This window comes from Dermacentor andersoni, chromosome 1 (assembly GCF_023375885.2).
Source record: "Dermacentor andersoni chromosome 1, qqDerAnde1_hic_scaffold, whole genome shotgun sequence".
NCBI classification, from domain to species: Eukaryota; Metazoa; Arthropoda; class Arachnida; order Ixodida; family Ixodidae; genus Dermacentor; species Dermacentor andersoni.
This window is the reverse complement of record NC_092814.1, coordinates 84,696,444-84,718,251: the sequence shown is the minus strand read 5'-3', so window position 1 is coordinate 84,718,251 and position 21,808 is coordinate 84,696,444. Positions and strand designations below refer to the sequence as shown.

Sequence of the window (21,808 nt, the reverse complement as noted above, 5' to 3'; positions counted from 1 at the left end):
ACAACCGTCGACAGCGGCCTTAGATTCTTTCTTGGTGCATATTCTCCCTGTAAGACAAGGTGGGAACATACATGCGATTTGGATAAAATGTATTATAAACGCGCGTTATGCCAGTTTGCTACCTTGTTCCGCGCAAGTCCAGCTGTATTGATTGAAGAGTCCACGAGTCAGGTTTTGCGCAGTGTCTTCGTCTCTGAAGTTCGTGTGCGGGCACACTCCGGGACCAAGTTCCACGATGCACGCTCGGAACTTCTTGTGGCCACTGGCAGGTAAGGGATTAATTTGAATTAACCCTCACGAACACCCTGTTATAGGAAACTTTACAAAGAAGAAATACAATTTTATCTGCATTACCAATGCACAGCACAGTTAACGAAACCGCTTATGCTTACGTCGTTTGTTTGATTCTAGTGAGACTCTTTAGCAAGCGTGAATGAATAGAAAGAAAGCTCCCGCATAGTCATAGAAACAGTACACTTCTATCTGGCTTCCGCCGTAAAACTATGGGTCGCCAGGAGTGTACGTGGCTATCTTGGTATGGATGATTACTCAGAACAGGGGAAATCATTTAAAAATATTTAGGTTCGCTATTTCCACAAAGCCTGAAATATTATGCTTGTGCCTTTGTTTTTATAGAATTCATTGCTTTAGTTCTCACATGCTTGAAGGAGCATTACCATGGAGAACGGAAAGTTCCTCTATAGACACTCTGTGCTTTTCATTATTTAAATAAGGACTAAGTGCACCAGAAACTTCGATAGATATGTGTGCTTTACAGAAGTGTCCGAAATTGAACTTCTGTGACGGAGACTTTGCTTTGAAGAGGGATAACTTGGCAGGCTTTCTATTAATTACTGCAAAATCCAGGCAATAATTAAAAGCCACGCTCCAGAAGCCATAAGACAGTTTATCCATTGAAGTTGTCAGAATCTGTTACACATGAACATTTGGCAAAAGCTGGATATCGTAACTGTCAACAAGTCTGGGTACTGTACCAGCTGAGGGAGGATAGCCTATTGCGCCGCTCATCCATAAAGAAAATCCATGTTAACACATTAACAGAGAACTTTTCTTCAAGCGGTTAGTCAGCGAAAATGTAAGTACTCTACAGCAGCAAGAAAAATAGAGAGAGAGAGACTAGAGTAGATGTTGGGAAGAGATGCCTGCCGCAAGTTCTACCTAAAGATATTTTCCCCATAAGAGACCATGTTTCGAGCCATAGCCAAAGGGTAAAAAGAATAAGAAAAAGAAAATAATCATTACAAGATACGGTGTTGAATAAAAGAAAGCACCAGATTTGGCCTTACGCTCACTTTTAATCAACATGCACGCCTTTGTTCGCGTTATCCTCTTTTGAATAACTTGATGAAGCCAGAAAAAAGTAATAATATAAAGATAAATTCTTGGCATGGCCATGAGATTTCTTTCAAAAAGAACATTGCATAAGTAACAAGAACTTTCGTACCTGCATGCTTCTTTAAGCTTCTCAGTGTCCTTGGTCATTTCCACGTTTGGAATGACAACGTCGGTTACTATTTTTGCACACTGAGACAAAACGCTCTCAAACGCACTGGTATTGCAGGCTTTCGCTGAAAACAGTTGACAAATTTTCCTCAGAGAATTGCAGCACAACGCAGGAGCAAAAAGAAAGCACGAATAAATTTGCAAATAAAAATGGCACCGCACACTTACGAGAAAACGTGCACAGCCACTCGTATTTTGTGTACATCCCGGACGTTAATTCATTCAGGTTTGTTACGTCAGGAGCACTTACAGTGGGGCATAAAGATTTGCTACCTTGTAAGATGCATATCTGATATTCACGTACATGCCTGCAGAGGTTAGAAAAAAGAGAAAGGAACAGGTGCTCAAAAAAGAAAAAAATAGAAAAGAAATGGCAGCAATCTGAGGCATATAGCCACAGCAGGGATGCACCGGAATCTGGGCACACACGGCGCAAAAAACATATTGGAAGCTTACTTGCACAATATTTCCGCCACTTGGACATTGGATATTCTGTCCAGATGAGGAATAACGTCAACTTCAAGGGCCTGGGTGCACTCGTGAATGTTCTTTTCTAAATTTGCATTCGTGCAGTTGCCAGCTGGAAGCAAAAACAATATTCACGTGTCAAGTTCACAACGACAAACGAAACGACCATTCTTTTATTGCGCGCTCGCTCGCGTTTGTGTGTGTGTATCTGTGTATGTATGTGTGTGCGTGTGTGTGTGCATGCGTGTGTGTGTGTTGTGTTTGTGGCTTCAATACTTACATCCAGTTATGCAAGTCCAGTTGTACATCTCCACGACTCTTGCTGCATCGCTCAGCAGTTTAAGCTCGCTGAGTGACTTGTTCGGACAGAAGCCGTTGTGGACCTCGATAACGCAGTCTTCGTATTTGTGCAATCCTCTAGAACACAAATAACAGAACAATTTAGATTTAATAACAACATGATTAGTCTTATCTAGCGACTGATTAATTTATGTTCGCTCACTTGCACGCTTTGTCGAGCTTAACGTCAGCGGAACCGTTAAGAGCGTAGGGCTTCACTCCTGTTTCCAGCAGCGAGTCACATTTGCTCAAGGCAAACTTCAGCGTTTGGTTTGTGCACCCTGGAATTTTGAAGGGTTACAGTAGTGTCATACTGAACTCCACCTAGAACCCTCTTACATAGAGTGGCAACAAGAACTCGTTCGCATGACATGAACCATAGCAATGAGGATTAAACGTATGAAAGGGTAAGACAGGCTTAACTTTAAAAAAAGAAAAATGTTGACAGCTCGTTTATAATGGCAGTCCTTGCGGATATTGCGAGAGCCGCAATTAAGGCTGTCCTTACACACTCGATGCGACTTGCCCAAAGCAAGGACCATATATCTCAGAAAACCGGAAGGTTAAATTCATCCAGAGTGATTAAAGGTATCCGAAATTAAACCGCAAAAGCTAATCACCCTTTAACACGAGGAAAAATTAGATATTTCCAGCCCTTTGCTACAGGCAGGGATACGATCCTGAACTTACCTTCATAGTTGCAAGTCCAGTTGTAAGAATTAAATACCTCTTGCGTGATTTCTGACATATTGCTTTGTGAGTATATGCCTTCAATCGGACATGCGGTGTTCATTTCATTGACACACGTTTGATATGCATGTACGCCCCTGAAAATGTTAAATTGAAAGATAGTTCTGCCGTTACACTTTGCATTTCAACGTGCCAATTTCCGCTATGGAAAATAGGCTCGCTAAACGCGGCTTACTCGCCTAAGTCTCTGAGATGCGCCGGTAAACTCGGTTTTAAAGAAATAACACTGCGGTTTTGATAAAGAAGGCGTTAATAATTTATTCCTGCACTGAGAACTTAAGCAGTGGCACCGCCCCCCCCCCCCCCCTGCCGCCGTTATTCTTATTATTCATGTCAAACTTTTGGGTGGCGGAAGATGGGGGGGCGGGGGGGCGTGAACCATATTCTTTGTGGCTAGCGATAACGATAGTCCCTAGCGATAACGCGCCTCAGCTATACAAGTACCACCTCACGAAGATCCCTCAGGATAAATATCATACGAGCATTATAACAAATCCAGGGAATGCCGTCTTACCATCAGTTAAACTGCATAAACTTTATATGATCGATGCAAACTTCGCCGGACCAAACGTTACTGACATGATGGACCAATGAGAGGGAACCACGGTTACCGCCTCCCCCTCATCCTCCTACTTTGAAGATCACTGCCGTTAGATGTACAGTTGTAAATCTATACCATACGCATACAAAAACGCCTTTCATTACAATGCCTCCGGGATCAACACGCGTTACAAACAGTATTAAAGCGTTTGCGAGGACACACATGAATCGCAAGAAATCGAACACACTAAAAAACGATTTTTCATTTTTTATGAACAAATAAATACTGAAATAGCGAAATCGTCCACGAACGTAAACCTACCGCCTCGCGAAAATTTATCTGTAGCAAAATTAGGAGCTCTCGCATGGACTAGCCAACTGACCGAACAGAAAGTGAACTTTGTGGCAGAAAGTCAATGCGGTCTACCTTGCCCCATCTCGTTCTACTTGATCAGCTGAAATTGGTATTAGCTCAATTTATTGGTATTCAAATATTAGTTATGGATTCAAATCAATCAGACATGAAGCAAACAGTGTGAGCTAGAACATCCTGCCAATAGCTCTTTCTCATCCGTTGGTATGCGCTATTTAACGAAATCATACCAAAGTCTCTTCTCGTGAACGAAAGGTGTGTTCATAAATTAATATGCACTGTTCCTATTGTGAAGATTGATAGCTTGCAACAATACATGAAAGAACGCATTGAAGCAACACATGTGCACTTATTACAAACGCGTACAGAGTGTGTGCGCGGGGGATAGACACGGGTAATAGACACGATGTCATGCTTTAGCACTAACTTGCTCGTTCGGCGAGTTTTCAATCCCACTCGGAAGAGCGCATTTCTTCACGTTTCTTGCAAAGGAGTAGCAGAACGAAATTTTGATCGCACTTTCTTCCCAGAAATTGTGGTTTCCATGGAATAGTGTCTACCAAATGACTGACTATATATGGCTGCATAGCAATACACTCGAATTCCAACGTACCATGCGCCGACAAAGAATTTCTTTTAAATAATTTTTATATTTCATCTGCCTCTCATCCTCAAGTGCATCAGCTGATGGCGGACACAGGATATCTTCTACAGCTTGTGTGATAGGGCTCTCATTTCCTATGACAATGAGCCGCGACTCTGCAAGCAACCACCCGACGCAGTTTTACTTTTTGACAACAAGCGTCGGTGAAACATCACGAGATAGGCAGTCTAGGACAATCGCACTAGCCAAAGACTATGTCACAGCAATGTCGCTGCTGAACTGTCACGGCTAATAATGTCTATAGGTGAACACACACATCACGCGTCTTTCGATATGTGCCAAAGCAAAAAGTAAACAAAGAATTCACGTTGTAGAAGTAGACGCAATTACATCTTTGCAGTAAAGGTATACTTAAGCGTTGCATTTTTTGTAAAATGAGCGTCCGTACTTGCATGCTTGGCGAAGCTTGAAAAGTTCGAGGGGTTCCTTAATGTTCGGCGACACAACCGTGGTTATAATAGTCGAACAGTTCTCCAAGTACTCTTCTCGACAGACTTTCCCTAAAATAGAGAATCTCTTTCAGTAGCCTGCGTTCAACTTATGGGATCAGAAATGACCCACCTTGTGTTTCGCATGTCCACGAGTACGCCGCAAACGAGCCATTTGTTACAGTTTGGAGAAGTTTCGCGTCATTCATGCCGTCTTCGCAGTACCGGAAACCTTGCTGCAGCACACAAGACTGATAATCCTGGTGACCCTTACACGCCGTCTTCAGCTGGCTCCACGTTGCTCCTTTCTTCGCGTAAGGTAAAACGAAAGTGGAAAGCACAGCTGTGCAGTTTGATATCTGCGCCGAAATGAAATCTTCCATGCAAGAAACGGCTGAAAAGAAAAAGTTCGCGAAAATGTTTATTATAGGGGAAGCGTTGTGGCAAATAATTTTATGCCTGAAGAAGCACGCACCTTTTATTTCGCATGTCCAATTATACATGCCAAATTTATTCTGGGTAAGCTCGTTCAGAGATGTCACAGATAAGGTATCATTGTCCTTGCAGAGGTTAGACAAGGTATGGACCAAACAGTCTTGGTATTTTCTTGTGTACCTGGAAAAACAAAGAACGTACAGTTATTTAAAACGCGCAATGGGAAACGTTTTTGTGTGCATCGGTGGTAATGACATTCCAATCGTGACTATTTAATTTGCAGGGCATGAAACGTTTCGCTCGTCGGTCGGTTGGATGGAGGCAGGCAAACAACACGACGCACTGAAAGACAGCGCCCTATAAGAAGACCGTTTGGCGCAGTGACATACCATTAAAAAACTAATTCAATTTTAAACCAATAATATGAGCGTCTACACGGTACATACATGCTACGGTAAGACCTTGACATTGACCTTGTAATGCCTAGCGCATTTAATGAGCTGTACCTTGTTACGTCTCAACACGGCCAAGCGCATTAATTATACGTTTACCACGAGGCAACCCCACCCATTCATCGGCGCCTATCCAGAAGTCAACGCAGCTTTGACGCCGACAGTTGACGGGCCAACAAAAGACCCTCGTCCTGCAACTGACAACCTGAACTAATTGTGAAAAGGGCCAACGTCGAATGCCACCGTGGGGACGGCTTCGACCTCGGATTGCCAGATTTCTACGTGCTTGCTAAATAAGCGGGGAGATTTAGCAACATGGCGGAACGGTGCGATAGCATGAGCGGAATATTGCGACCGATTCGAAGATTGTGATTGGAGGTGCAGTGAGAGCAGGTGCTGAAGTATCCTGATGAGAACTTAGACGTTTTATGTGCACCTGCATAGAGTGGGTCTCTGTATCTGGAGCCAGTGTAACTAATGTAAAATAAACCCTTTTTCCTCCATTCCTACTATCGGACGTACGCATCAATGGGTTTGATGGATTCCTGGCCCAAACGCCGCCTCGAGCAGCAACAACTTCATTTCCAGCTTGAAGGAATTTGAATGTTTAACAATAGTTATAAGTGAAGAGTGTGGAAATCGATAAGCCCTTTAAACAACGGATATGTCTTTCCTTCAATACGATACAGCTTTCGAATCAGACTTTATAGCGTTCCCTGGTCCAGCATGTGGCGTATCATACAATAGCAGAGGCAGGGTTACAACAGCCATCTAAGAGCACAGTGTCGTTTCAGAACCAATCAAAAGGCGGACGCCGTGCCATTTAACACGAAAATTATGGCGAGGCACTGTTATCATGACCAGCGCCACTTTCATTAGCCAATATAACCAATACGTTTTAAATACAACTGGCAGTGAACAGAGTATAGAAAACGACTCATCAAAGCGCGGACTCGCCATCCCCAATGTTGCATATATCCTAACTGGGTTCAACGTATATTTAGTTATGGTCATAATGACCGTCAAGTTGCGATGAAAACATTACTACATATCTTCCTCCTTCGAGTTCTGCGCAAGGGCTTGATTGACTGCAAACTTTTTTTATTTATTGTCTTTAAATCGTGGCCTTACTCCGTTGCACACGTTTGTCGAGAGTTGACGGTTGTAGTATATAGGCACACATTACGTGCTCCCAAACGAGATGAGTAGTACTAAATATACAAACAAATTTGTGCATCAACCAATGGTTGCACCACCCATGATACCAAGCAGCGCGCAGTTGTGTTCCCGGTACTGCCCCGCTTGAGGCACGGTGCCAAATCCGAAATGGTGGTCGAGTGAGGCTTGTTGACAAAGCTGTGTTGTCGCCGTGAATAGGTGTTCATGGAGGCCGCAGCGATCTGAGCGCCGGTACCGAGCGAAGTACCTGTGACGGTTAGCCCACAATGCTGCTTGCAGGATACTAACGTGTTTGCTTTGCAATAAACGGTTGATTAGATTCCTCAAGTTCCGAAAGCTGTCGCCGAGGCTGAGTGAAATGTTCGTGATATTCTTACATTTCACACACTTACTACCAGTCTATACCTATATACCAAGTGGCTTAACCTGCAAACATATAACATCAACGTAAGGAGCGTTATTGCTGGAACATGTAGAAATTCTCTCGTGCTCCAGCAAGAGGCGTAACTTGCCTCTGCTAAGGCGCATTAGAGAATAGAAGCACACTGGATGCCAGGGACAAGGCTGCTTACGTGCACGCGGTCCTGAGCTGTCCGGAATCCGAAACATTTTGAATGTTCGGCACGACGTACGCATCAACAATTTTATGACATTGCTGAAACTGCTGCTGCAACTCTTGCTCTGTGCACTGCGGACCTAAGTATAGTATGGAATGAAAAAAGAACAAAATAAATATTATTCTTCCACATATTTAATAACGTGCACATTATTTCGAAAAGTGCAAGCTTTCTTCCCAACAGCATGTGAATAAAGACAACTGCACTAGGGCCACGCGCGAGTCGATTGCCGAACCCCACATTCCTACGTTATGCAACGCAGTCGCCACTGCAGGCTGCTAAAAATATAGGCTCGCAGCCATTCGCCCGGGTGGTTTATTTCTGCAGCGTCTGCTATTTTGCGGTTGCAAACTGCGAGGGTCATTGTCATGATCTAACAGCATTCATCATGCCTGTGTATAGAATCATCCTTCGGTGCCTAGTTATACACTTTGCTGTCTCGCGCTCACTTGAACCTTTATATATACTTTATATATACGGGAGAGTATCACAACGCCAAAGACACCGCTGAGTCCTCGTGAGCATGTGTTGATTTTAGACATCAGCTGGTCATGTAAAGTAACAACAATATTCTTACAGGAATAAGTTAAGCATATTGCGCAGACATAGGCTAAGGATCGATGACACAAAGATGATGGCCCTCTTCTTTCAATGTAGAAGAAAAATCAAAGGAGCTAGCACCGAGCAACACATATTATACACAAGTGACAAGGAACAACCCTAAAGAATGTCATAACACTTATTCCCTAGCGGGTGTTTGACGGCTTCCTTGGAAACTGAGCACTGAATAAGTAATACTGAATAGGGATTTGAAGTTTCAAGAAATAATTATATGATTAATGCGATGTTAATTCTCTTTCTCATAGTTAAAATGTCCGAAAGCCTCATTAACAAAGGGAAAAAAAGAGCTTTGCTGTGTGAGAAATGCTCGACATATAGTCGACACCACAGGATTCCAAGATGGCACCGGTGCAAAAAACCGACTCTACCCATCCCTCTTCTCACACACTCGCCTATCAATGTGCCCTACTGCAGAAGCCCGCACAGTGCCCCTGCTACTCATCAGATTTTCATACGATAAGCAGCAGGCTTGCCTTTGCAGGTTAGCAATAGACCAAGCTGCAGCGTATCTAGAGCCGCTCTCTTTTTTTTTTCTCCAACAGTCGTCGCTGTCGATGCCTTATCTGAAAGTGTCTGCTTTTTCTCTTGATCTATTTCTTTTTTAATTCCAGAATGCAATCCGACTAGACAGAAGGGGATAGAGTGGGCTGCGCAAGGGCCTCTGCTGGTCCGTAAAACAGAGTATGCATTCCTGCTATATCTTTACTCTCTTTCCACTTCTGCCAATCCGGTATGCGGAAAGCTCTCATTGCATTGCACACAGAGTTAAAAATAAGGTCCTGCAACCACGGATCGCATTTTCTCAGGGATATACTTCCCGCTCGCGCAATGTAAGTTGAATTTTCTTTGATGCTGATAAATCATGCGGTGGGAGCCACCGGTGAGGAGAGGCGCAGTATATGGATCGTTCACGACCATGCACTGTTGCATTTCAACAGATTGTAGGAATCAAAAGGTGAGCAACCTGTTACTCTGGTTGTGGAGACAAGAAATTTGTTCGAGCCCAAAGCAGCATGTTACACCCAAGTAGGACTGCAATTAAAAAAAAATTAATATGTAAATACAAAATAAACAAAATATTGCCTCACGCAAGAAGAGGTGCGCCTTGCCATGTAATTGAACGTAATCCGCCTTTGTGCATTCACGTACAAGATAAGCAAACATTCTTGATATGTAAAGTTGAAAGTAGGATGGAAGCAGAATGGTCGTGCGTGTTGTTTGTGGCTACAGCACGGCGTAAAAAAAGTTCTCTCTCACTCATAGCTAAATGTTCAAATTTATCGGTTATTTTTAGTGCTAAAAAAAAGCTCAGATTCAGGCACCAATACTTATCTTAGAGAGAAATAGAAAACAACACTTTCTTCCTAAATGTACCAACTTAGGTCTAAGAAAAACGACTATCAGAATTTATACGCAGTAGCATGCCTTATTATATACAGAGCATATACACAACTGGACATATAACGCTTCTAAATAGATGGCTGCCAGGGCACTTGTGGAGAACAGGATATCCGCTGTAATTATTTGTTATTGTTGCATTTATTACAGAATAAGTAAGATGTTTACTAAGCTTGGCAGATGCGGCACAGTTACCTAAAGAAATAGCAAAAGCGGCCCACTTGCCTCGGCTCCACTGCAGGCTTCAACGGCTTGTCTTAACACGGTGTTACGCTCGTTAAAACACAAAACACGCTGCTAAAACTGTTGGAGGTTGTCCCGCGAGGCTCGAGAAACTACGTAAGCCTTAAGAATGTTGAATGTGCATGTGCTTCTAATCTGGCCAAACGCGCAATGAACACAGTTTTGTACGAAGCACCTCGAAAAGCTAACCCTTTATTTATTTTCTATTTCTTTTTTTTCTGGTATAGCAAATTTGTGTGTGACGCGACTTTCTAATAATTGACTATTTCAGATTAATAATTATTCCGATAACTACAAAACATAGTTACAGTGATAAAGAGTGCTTCCGATAACCCGCACTGCTTCTGAAAAATGAATCCCTTAATTAATCAGTACCTTTTAACCTAGCGTCAAACCTTTAGCTTAACCACTCGCGTTAACACCTGCCCCAGCTGCCATCTCAACATGTTCTGAGCAGTGAATCTATACCGCGCTAGCCGCTCCGACATGCCAGAGGTGGTCACGGTAGCGGCTAAAACGTCCTTATTGCTTCAAGTTTGGCCACACTCGAGTGGAACACTCTTTACGTTTCTGCATGCGCATTATTAAAGCTATCAAAGTCCCTGCTGGGCGGCGACGTGTGTAGCGCTCAAAGAGAGAGGCTCCTGAACTACACCTAAGCGCACAGCTGCCTGGTTGACAAGGTGAGAAGTTTAGCGAATTTAGGAAGTGTTTCTGACGAGTGTAGGGTGTCCCAAATTAGGTTCAAAAGCTTAGGTCCCTCTCAATGAGCTGATTATTGCATTACCATACATATGGCTAGCTTCGTGACAATGGTATCGTGCTGCCGTTGCCGCGTATTTTCAGCTGAACTTACTTCGGAGCGCGCAAGTCCAGTTGTACATGCCGTAGACTCCATCAGTGAAAATTTCCAGAAGTCTATCGTTCCTCTTGTATTCCTCCGGGCACGTTGCTACCAGTTTTGTCAGAACACAGTCTTGATACTCATGAACAGCCCTGAAAAGGTTATTCGAAGATGGTAAGCAAGAAATAATCTTCCTGCAATGTTCGCGTATCCTTTAAATAGTACGCATTTATGCAGGGGTGGCAATTCCTCAGTTAGCATTACAATCGAAGTATGAAGTTCAAGGAAAATATTTGAATGCCGAATACATGTTCTAACACTCCACTGCATCGATATTGACGCCTTCTTTAACAGGCGGCGCATATTTGCATATTTTGCGAGGTACGAGTAGAGGCATGAATCATTGGTAAAAAATGGCGAACAGCAACATGAAATAAGTCACGACATGTGTACCATAAGAACTGCTTTTCGACTATAACCCAGTTGAATAAACCATAAATTTTGGCTAAGTTTCGAGCAGTGCTAAGTTCGCAAGCGAAGCTGTAGTAGGTTTTGAAAAATAATTGAAGAGTAGCGGCACTGCGTAATATAGTTTAGTGAACTCGAGGTGCGCGCGCGCGCACACACACACACACACACACACACACACACACACACACACACACACACACACACACACACACACACACACACACACACACACACACACACACACACACACACACACACATGTTTATGTATTATTAATATAATCTGAAAAAGCGATAATGGCTAACGGAGCATCATGGTGTACCTCTGCGATGTATTTAACAGTACTGAAAGCACAAAGGCTGCTCGAGGGATGACTGCTACAGAAGTTGTCGTCTGCGAAGAACTCATTTAAATCGTCTGTGCTGCGTAAGCTAAAAATAACTCACGTGCAGGCGATCTTCAAGCTGGTGTAGTTTGAAACTAAGGACGCTCTCGCGTGTGGAATTACAATCTTTGTGATATATGCCTCGAAGCATGTCTTCGCCTTTTCTTGAAACGTTTCTTTGGAGCAGGATGGAAGATCTAAATGGAGAAGAAATAAGCAGGATCACTTAAGATAGCGACTAGAAAGGCCTCGCAGCAGGTAAACGCACCTTTTGTGGCATCACAAGTCCAGTTGTACGCGCTGTAATACTCAGCAGCCGATTGCTTTATGGCGTCAGTTACAGATGGCCCTTCCTCTGAGCACATCAGAGCACTTTGGCTGGATACGCATTCTTGGTAGTATCGAAGATACCTTAAAAGTAGATTAAAGGTGGTGTTTTTTTAATTTAAAGCGACTCGGGAGAACAGCAGCATAAAGAGCGCATCGCTTACTTGCAGGCTTCTTTCAGGCTTCTCACGTCCAACTTATCCGCAGACGCAGGCACCACAATTGTTGTCATAATTCCTTTGCATTCATTTAACATTCCCTCCACGGCTGTCTTCGTACACGTCTTTACTGTAGAAGATATGAGCAGAATTAATCAGGGCAGCTTACATTGTGTTTACATAAACATTGCAGAACTCCGTGAGATTGCAGCGCAAACAAACATGGTTTAATTAACTGATGTTTTATCTGTGTGCCCATTTGTGCTTGCTCTCTCCTGGCACAAAGTCGGATCAAGAAGTTCTCAAGCAATGTACACACCTTCAGGGGCATCTACTTTGCACACTTCCTCATAAAATTTGTACTTTTCTCCAACTTCAATCATCTCTGGCATGGAAAGAGTTTTCGGTGTTTTGCCGCAGGTCTCTGTGAATTCTTGGTTGATGCAGGTTGTGTAATAATGCAGGTATCTGAAGAAGAGCAAAATCAGTATAATTCGTTAAAGTCAAACTGATGCCCGATTTTTTACAAGTGGTTTCTTACGCAAGAGATGGCGTGTGATAGTATCGTTTGTGTGAGATTATGGCATGCAAACGATACAGTAGTATACGTATAGTAAAATAGTAAAACCGAAAGAGCGCAAGAAAAGACACGGACAAGACTGAACAACACGAGTCACCATCTTCATGTGATTAGTAGTTCACATGAACATGGTGAACATGGTGACTTGAAATTATCAACCCTGGTCGAGCAAGAGACGTCTCTGGAGCCACAAATTAAGGGGACTTGTTTTCGTCCGGGCAACTGTTGTTGTGGTTGTGGTTATTATTGAGTTGTTGCCTTGACGAATACAAGTCCCCTTAATCGTTGGTTCCAGAGACACGTCTTGTTCGACCACTCTTGATCATTAGAGAATGCAGATACTCGCTCACGTGGTGCATTCACCCTGCCCAAATGCAGCACTAAGGATCCCACTTACTAACAATTATTTCTCTCTCTCGCACAAATAGTATAGGACAACAACTTAGTATCGCATGCATATTTGAGACATTTTCACGCATAGAGCACTGACCAAAACAGAGGAAAAAAAAACGGGCAGTTCAGCTTCAACGATTCCTCCCATTGAAAGAATGAAATAGATTGTTGCTGCCGAACCAGTTATACCTGCACGTAGTTGCTCGATCATTAGTTCCGTTTTTCTTCTCAAGATGCTTTCCCAAATAACGAAGAAATCCTTTACACTGTGAAAAATGCTTGCTGAGGCGTTTCGTATCGCAAGTATCTGAGAGGAAAAAAAAAAACAAGATGAGCAGCAGGTATTTCCTTCCACAGTACTGCCCAATGACCGCATTACCTACCTGGTGCTTGTGAAAACTTGCACGTCCAATTGTACTTAGCAGGTATATCAATCGTAAAGTGTAGAAGTGATCTAGAACTCGGTAAAACTTCCTTTTCACTGCACTTGTCTTTTATAACGTCTTGAACGCACTTTCCATAGTATTCAACACCTCTGTCGGAAAAAAAAACGAACCCAATAAGTTAAGTGATGAGCTCTCTCCTTTCGATTATTGAATCCACGAAACCATGCAGCATGGCTTACTTGCAAGCTTCGGACATCTCGGTGCTGACGGCATTTGGGTAAGCATTCGGTTTAATAATTGCTGTGACAATACCGAGGCAAATGTCAAAGCTTCCCGAAGTTAGGTTACAAGTGGCCTCTGCAATAACAAATACCGTTAGGGCCGTGCACACAGCGTAAGTAACGATCAACAAAGTGATCAATTCGCAGCGCTGTCGAATATTGGGAATACTGACCATGTTCCTGAGTGCAAACAGTTTCGTACTGCTTGACGTACCAAGAAATTTCGCTGGTGTTGTCGTATAGTTTCACAAAGGACGCATTAGTGCAGTCTTCAAATACGGAATCCAGGCAAGTCTTGTATGCTTCAAGACCTCTGCATGTTCAAGGAAAAAGCTCGTGTCATGAAAAGAAAAAGAGATAATCATCTATGAAGACAAGCCTAATAAAGAGAAGTCGGCTTACTGGCACGCAAAACGTCGATGAGTTTTCAGTCTCACGAAGGGAATCAGTTGATACTTCAAGATGCCAAAGCATTCCTGAGTATCTCGAGAGAGAGTCTCCTTCGAACAAGCTGCAGTATCAGGGCCCACTGGGGAAGAGCCGTTTTCTGTGAAATTGAATGTTCTTTTTTCAGAGCATCTCGCTTTAATCGGACACAATGTATCACGCGTCGTTGTCAGAGAATTGCACGGGCCGAAATTTTAAGCAACATGAGAAGAAACCTCACTTACTATTTCCTTGACAAACCCACTTGTGCTCCCAGAAGAGATTCCCTGACGCTTCGTTGATTGCGGACATGTTGAGATTGCCTTCTAAGGGGCATAACTTCTCTCCTTCGTCAAGTACACAACGTTCATATTCCCTGTACGACCTAAGCAAAGCAAAACATGACTGAGTAGAATCATCTGTCAAATCATCAAATAGACAGCATACGACCGAGAGTTTAATGCAGGGCGCTTTTTTATAAGACTGTATAGTGTTTAGTATATTTTGTCCTCGCAAAATCTGTAATGGAACCTTAAATGCATCTATTGCACATTCAAAACAGCTGCTATTTAGATAAAGTAAATAATACTTGCTCAAAATTCATTTATGAAAATTTTACGGCGCATATTACAATGCTGAAGACAAACAATATCTCACGTTCAGCCATTTTGCCAAATTCCCCCAAGAAGTATGTACTTAGACTTCTCCTTCACCGTGTTTCTCTCTTTTGGCTGGCAGCTAGATAAGGATGCTACTATTCTTCCAAAGCAGGTAGCTGTTTAAGAGAGCCATAGTTAAAACTAACAAAACACATGAAGATATGGCCCATTCGCGCATCTATACAATACAAAGGACGCTTGGCATTTCCCTAAAGGCATCATTTAACGACGCGTAGCACGTTAACGGCGGATATGCCGAATAATGTGTTGGTTCGAAGACATCTACAAATCGTATTATACTTATGTTGCGCTTGCCGATCAGAACGATATTTGCAGGGGCATTAACTAGGGCAATGGCTTAGTTTAAATTTGCGTTATGAACTTACACCGGGAAATCGTGAAGTAATTGATAAATTATAAGTGTAAGGACTTATTTATTCACGAGACAACTCTCAAAGATGTACATACGGGAACGTGTACAATTTTTGCACTTCTGTCGCATGGTTAGGTCGAAAGCTGGAGGTTGGCGTACATCAAGTTAATTATGTTACTCACCTGCATGCAGAGATCAAGCCTTCCGCGTCATTGGTCTCTTTGAGCTTCGCGAAATTTTCCGGCTTGATCCATTTGTCCAAACAAGTCTTAATGTGTGGTTGCATTTCAGCATATGAGCAAGCCGTCACTGAGGAGAAGAAAAAGTAGATTGATGAACGATGCACGGCATTGTTTTTCACTACTGCAGCTCAAGGCCGCGTTCTTCAAGCATCACTTTCAGTGCGCGCTAATTTGCTGCAAGCCTTTTACAGCACCATACCGATGGGCGTCACCATATTTGACCATGTGACAGCCCCCGCCATTGAGTGCCTTCTGATGGGCGTTTACGAACTTGTTTAAATGGCCACGGCGGCGCGGCAGGCACGGCTCAGACAGCCGCTATTTAGACAACCACAGTGAACAGTGAGCGAGTAGACGACGCACAACTTTGATTAAAGCTGCAGAGGCAGTACAAGTATACATTTCATTTATCCGTTCCGTGTGCATTGCTATCTTATCGTGTGCAGGCTTACGAGCTCAAAGCAACGAATGTAGCAGCGCCTGATGTTTGCTTTTACCCCTTGTATTCTAGTCTTCGATAGGTTTATAAGTTTGCTACAGCCGTGCACACGTTATGCAAAAGCTTCGCATCGGGAATAGGCGTGTATGTCCGCGCAGCATGACTGTTTGCAACCTCAACCCCGGCGATTGGTTCCGACAGCGTCATTGTTGTCGCCAGCTCAGATCAGACAACTTAATTAGATAAAGCTTTTCTTATTATTTACAGAGCAGAACAAAATGTATTCGCGTACGCGTGGACAAACATGTTGCAAGTGGCTAAGCGATCGCTCTATTGCAGTTTTGATTCACGACTATGAAAAAAAACTCTATTATGCACATTTGACTGCGCTTCTATGGAAAGTGAAGTTGATTAAGTCAGCCACACTTACGTGGCGAGGACGTAGCGGTGATTTGCATGCTGATGGAAGTTAACACTGCGTGGTATTTTGTGCCAGGCGTGGTGGCGGTAACGCTCTGTTGTTGCTGCAGGCGGTGTTAGCCTGGCAGTGATTGTCGACAATCGGCTACCGGCCATCGCAGACAAGTGCTCGAGTTTGAGCTTTCCGTGCTCATCTTGCGGAAAGGAGTGCATGACGAACGGTCATAAACACGCGCATTCCTAGTGCAACTGAGGCGGATGGAGCTCCCGCAAAGTCTCATCTCACAACTTCAAGTCTCTAACGAAGTTTTTGCAGTACACGACAGCGCACACCTTCCCTCTGTTACTCCACATTTTAATATATAGTGCACGTGATCCCCAGCCTCTCAGCGGAACGTTACTGGAGCGGTCGGCGGCGTATGATACCTGTTTGATCACGATTCAGAAGGTATTCAATGGAGCCGCGCCTGTAGTGGCCCCTGGTCCGTGGTGCGCAGACTGCTCGCTGTTAAAAGCGCTATATATCAGCGCAAATTTACGTGATAAAGCAGATTCTCCGACGGGCAACCAAACACCTTGTCAAGTTTACTTTACGGCCGCTTAGTTTTTTTTTATTCATTTATTCAGTACCCACAGGCGCCAAAAGGCATTACAGGGGGGGGGGGGGGGAAGGTTTTACAGAACAGTTATGAACTTTCACAACTTTTTTTTTACCCGACGTGAGAAAAAAACAACAACAAAAGTTCAACAGAACTTACAGAATTTTCAAAACACGGTAAGTTATACATGGGCAATTCAATATAAAGGTAAAAGAAACGGGCTAGTTGAGTCACTTCAACAGGGCAAAAAATACATCATTTGACACGACGTTGACGACACTGGCAGGTAACCTATTCGATTCTTGTATAGTTCTTGGAAAAAATGTTTTCTTATACAGTTCTGTATTGCATGGAACTTCTCGTACCTTTAGCGCATGATCCACGCGTTGTGATCGGTAATGAGGCGGCATTATATATTTGTCCCTTTCTATACCAATTGTACCGTAGAATATGGAATGGAAAAGCTTCAGTCGCAGCCCTCTGCGTTGTACCTCCAAGGTATCCCATTTAAACTCTTCCTTAGCACTCGTAACGCTGAAATTAACTTTGTATCGACCTGACACGTACCGCACACCTAGATTCTGTACCCTCTCAAGTTTATTGATGTCACGTGCCGTCGGAGGGTCCCTAACTACACAGGCGTACTCAAGGAGGGACCTTACGTACGTCTTGTATAGTAGCTCACGTGTAGACGTGCTGAATGCTCTGGAGTTCCTACGAAGAAAACCTAACATTTTCCCTGCCTTAGTGGTTATATAGTTAACCTGTTTCTGCCATGATAATTCTGGGGTGTACCAAACACCCAGAGTCAATTGTCAAATGTCAATTGTCAAGTTGTCAAGTCAATTGATAGAATGGCCAGTGGAGACTCAGTAACGCCAATACATGTACGTCATATTCAGCATAGCAGTGGTTTTGAAGCCATGGGAACATAAAACTGTGACCGAGAGCGATCAGTTAGTATAATATACCATTAGAATGTATGCTGGCAAGCATTGCAAAGCGAGTCTGCTTAAACAACTTAACAAATGGTCCAACTTGTGCCTCAAAAAAAGAAGAATAAAAGGAAAACAACGAAAAAAGAAAAGATCACATGCAACAAACGCAGACCTAAGTAACGCAGAAAGAAATGAAGCAAAACAAGGAAAACGCCCGACTTGCCTTTGCTAGAGCACACCCAGCTGTATTTGTCCAGCAAGACTTTTGTCAAGTTTTGTATTTTAGTGCTAATAGCCAACGTGATGTTTGGACAAGCTTTGGCATGAGTGCTGGCGGCGCAGTTTTCGTAGTACCTCAGGTACCTAAAGTACAGAAGGAAGACAGAAGACGAGAATGGAGATGGACATTCGTTGCTAATTTATCTGTGGCCCCATGTATTTCGCGGAGAGGGGCTAGCGACGTATCTTTTCTGACTGTAAGAGGTCGCCCGCGCGGTTGAAAAATGAGCCACCATATTGGCCACATGCCAACCTGAAATATTCATTGACGGTTAGCCCTATAGGAATTAACTCGGCAATAAGCTGGAGGCGTCAGCGTGTCTCTTCTTTTGGTTTACCATTTGTCGACCAGCAACTGTTTTAAACCCGACCCGGAGATATAGCCAGGCAGCTTCGCAGGTTGCCTTAAGTGCTGTTAACAATAAGGCGCCTTCGAAGAAGCACGGAGGCTATATATAAGCCGATTTCGCCAGCAGTCTTGCTCGGCTTGTCACCTGTGAGCAAACGGCCCCAAGTTATGTCAACATTTGAAAATTCTACTAAAGACAAAATAAATATTCCTAGTTTCGAACCATTTGGTTCATATGTGCAATAGGAAAATAAGCACATGAGACAAAGGCACAGCCAATCGACGAATCTTGCTCTGCGCAAGCTTTTTTTGCTTGTTTTTTACTGTAGACGGCACCAAACCAACCAAACTGCAAACTTGAAACACGAAACCTTACGAAGACCAGCAGTTCACTGATTGTATACAGAATTTTCTTCGTTATTATTTTACTGTGATCAGTGATGCTGATACCAGTTTATTCCCTACATAGTAATTGCACCGAAATTGTGCATTTCACTGCGCATGTCTACGACATCCGTATCTGGCTAGTTGTATCTCAAGGAGACAACGCTACTATAAGCATTCTCGCCATCTTCTACGCTTGCCAGCCGATGCGATGGTGTTTGCCTGCAACCTCGGAAACACCCGCCGTGGTGGCGTAGTGGCTCTGACGATGGGCTGCTAAGCCACGCGCGGGATCCAATTCCGGCCGCGGTTACCACATTTTGATGGGGACGTAATGCGAAAACGCCCGTGTACCGTGCATTGAGAGCACGTTAAAGAACCCCAGGTGGTCGAAATTGATCCTGTGTCCCCCACTACGATATGCCTCATAACCATATCGTGATTTTGGCAGGTAAAACCCCAGAATGTTCTTAAACCTTGGAAACCTCGAGGGCGTATAAAGCCTTAATTGTCTGGAATAAACTAAGGGTCTGGAAGTGTGGCGCTCAAGAAAAGAAACGCCGGTGAAACGTGGTGGCCTCGATTATGATGTAAGAGTTTTAATCAAAACCTAAAAATGCTCTCCTTCGCCCTAGCGTTAACCGGAAATACAGTTGAAGCACTCAGTTTGCAGTTAAGGATAGTTCCTCGCGCCATTCTCATAAGGCATAACGGAGCAGAGAAGTGTGCCACCGCGGCACTAGAGCCTAGTATTGCATTAGCTATTCCTCATTTCTTTCTTGATGTTCCCTGAAAGAAGCAATAAATCGTGCTTGCCACGGTTCAGATCCCGTCAATGAGATCCCAAGGTAGCAGGGCCACAAAACAGAGCACCTGTAGTCTCAACCTGCACTGCACTGAAACCACCACGCACTTCTAGAAGGGGCGCCTCAGAGCGCATTGCAGCTGAATGCTTCATAGCGTGATAGACATTGACTTCTAAATAATTTCTAAGCTTGAAGACAACTTTTCTTTACGTCCCGTGCGCTCAGAGAGGAAGGAATCGAAATAACGACGACGCAGTAACCGTTAAAGGAGCCCGACAAATCAAAAGCTGCGCACGAACGCTGTAAAAAACTCGAGGAAACCTGTTAGGAGCAACAGCTTTGTAAAGCTATGATAATGGTGGAATAGCAAGCGAGAAAGAAAAAAAAATGTTGCCGTACTTGCACGCTTGCTTCAAATTTCCCAGGTTGTTGTTGTTACTGGACATTGGCATCACGACGCTGGTGATTATGCTCGTACACTGTATGATGTTTTCTAGAAGGGCCTCTTCGGTGCACGTAGAAGCTGCATGTACAATGTTGCGTCATATGTATGCGTTTCCTTTTCTTTAACGATTCGTATCCTTACCTGACGCTCGTTCACCTCCGCAAATCTTGTTGAATTCGGTTATAGGTTGAAAAAACTCCTTCGCCTCTCCCAGTATGGTGGAGACTGACGATGTGCTGCACGAGTCTGAGACCTCTTCGTTGACGCAAGCTTCGTAGTAATTTGCAGCCCTGGCCAAGAACAGCGCAAGGTTATGGCGGTGTTAGAACGCAGAATGTATTTTGCATGTATGTGACACTACTACAAGCACTGGCTGAAAAATAAGGGTTACTAGGGACTCTATTTTAGCTGCTGCTGTCACTATTGTTACGTACTTTTCAGGCAGCAATAAATATTAATAAGTCAGTATATGAAGCTGGTTCAAGATGGCATAATCGTCCGTGCAGTTTCTAAAGAGATTTCACAGAGAAGTCAGCTCTCGGCCAATAGCGGCCAGCCTGGAGCAATATTTCCTTTTCTTCTTCTTTTCTAGACGAAAAACGTCTTCACGTATGCGGCAACAAAAGGTGGACTTGACTACCCTGTTTGAGAACCCCAAATTTACACCTGTGAATCCTGTTTAAAAATCCAAGTGTTTTGTGCGAGTAGCTGAGGAGCAGGTGCTAAAAGTACATGCACTGTGTAGCGCACCATCTTGCCTATGCGGAAACTTATACTTTCAGATCCCGTTTAGCGCTGCGGTAATGCACTGATTAGTATTCAATAACGATTACGAAGGAAGTAAAGTTCCTATTAATCCAGCATGTGATCCGAAAAGGAAGGAAGAACATTTGAAATACGAAATTACGTAACGTTGCTTCCCCGAGCCCACTTATCGCATCGTCCTTACCGGCACATTTCTCTCTGTTCTTTTACGGTAGCCGTAGCATTGGCCTTGATCGGTAAGGCAATGTCGGTTAGGAACGGCGTGCATCGGCGTAGCTTTTCCGACAGCGAAGATAAGGAGCAGGCTAGAACGAAGCGGTTGAGAGAGATTTCAAAAAAAGAAATAAGGAAGGACTCATTAACATGTTATCAAAGCGCAAATAAATAATATAAGCACTGCTCATTTACATACGTTGCGTGGCCCTCGGTATGCAAGTCCACCTGTATTTAATTTGCAAGTCGAGGGCGTACTCTAGGACGTCTGGAGATGGCGGGTAGAGGGTGTCAGTTTTACAGTGGTCGCTGTGGATTTCCTGTATACAGTTGTCGTAGTACTGTATTCCACTGGAAAGAAAAGCATACGTGCATAGAATCTTTAATTAAGCCACATAGCTCCCGTGCTTCTTATTGCGAAAATTTCGCATACAGATTTTCCAAGAGTTGTTCGACTGCACATATTGCCAGCACATTAGAAGGCAGCTCGAACTGATTTCTTTTTCCGCTTGAGTAACGAAAAAATCGTGTAACACTCGCAATCTTGCATTAGTCGCATTCCCAACACTTAGAAAAATGCTCATTCTGAGGAAATATTGCGAGATTACGTCTAGC

General features: G+C 43.5%; 1 pseudogene; it reads right to left on the bottom strand.

The window, feature by feature from the left end:
• Window positions 1-105: 105 nt before the first annotated feature.
• On the bottom strand, window positions 106-14,594 carry LOC129387986 (uncharacterized; annotated as a pseudogene).
• Between the last annotated feature and the right edge of the window lie 7,214 nt (window positions 14,595-21,808).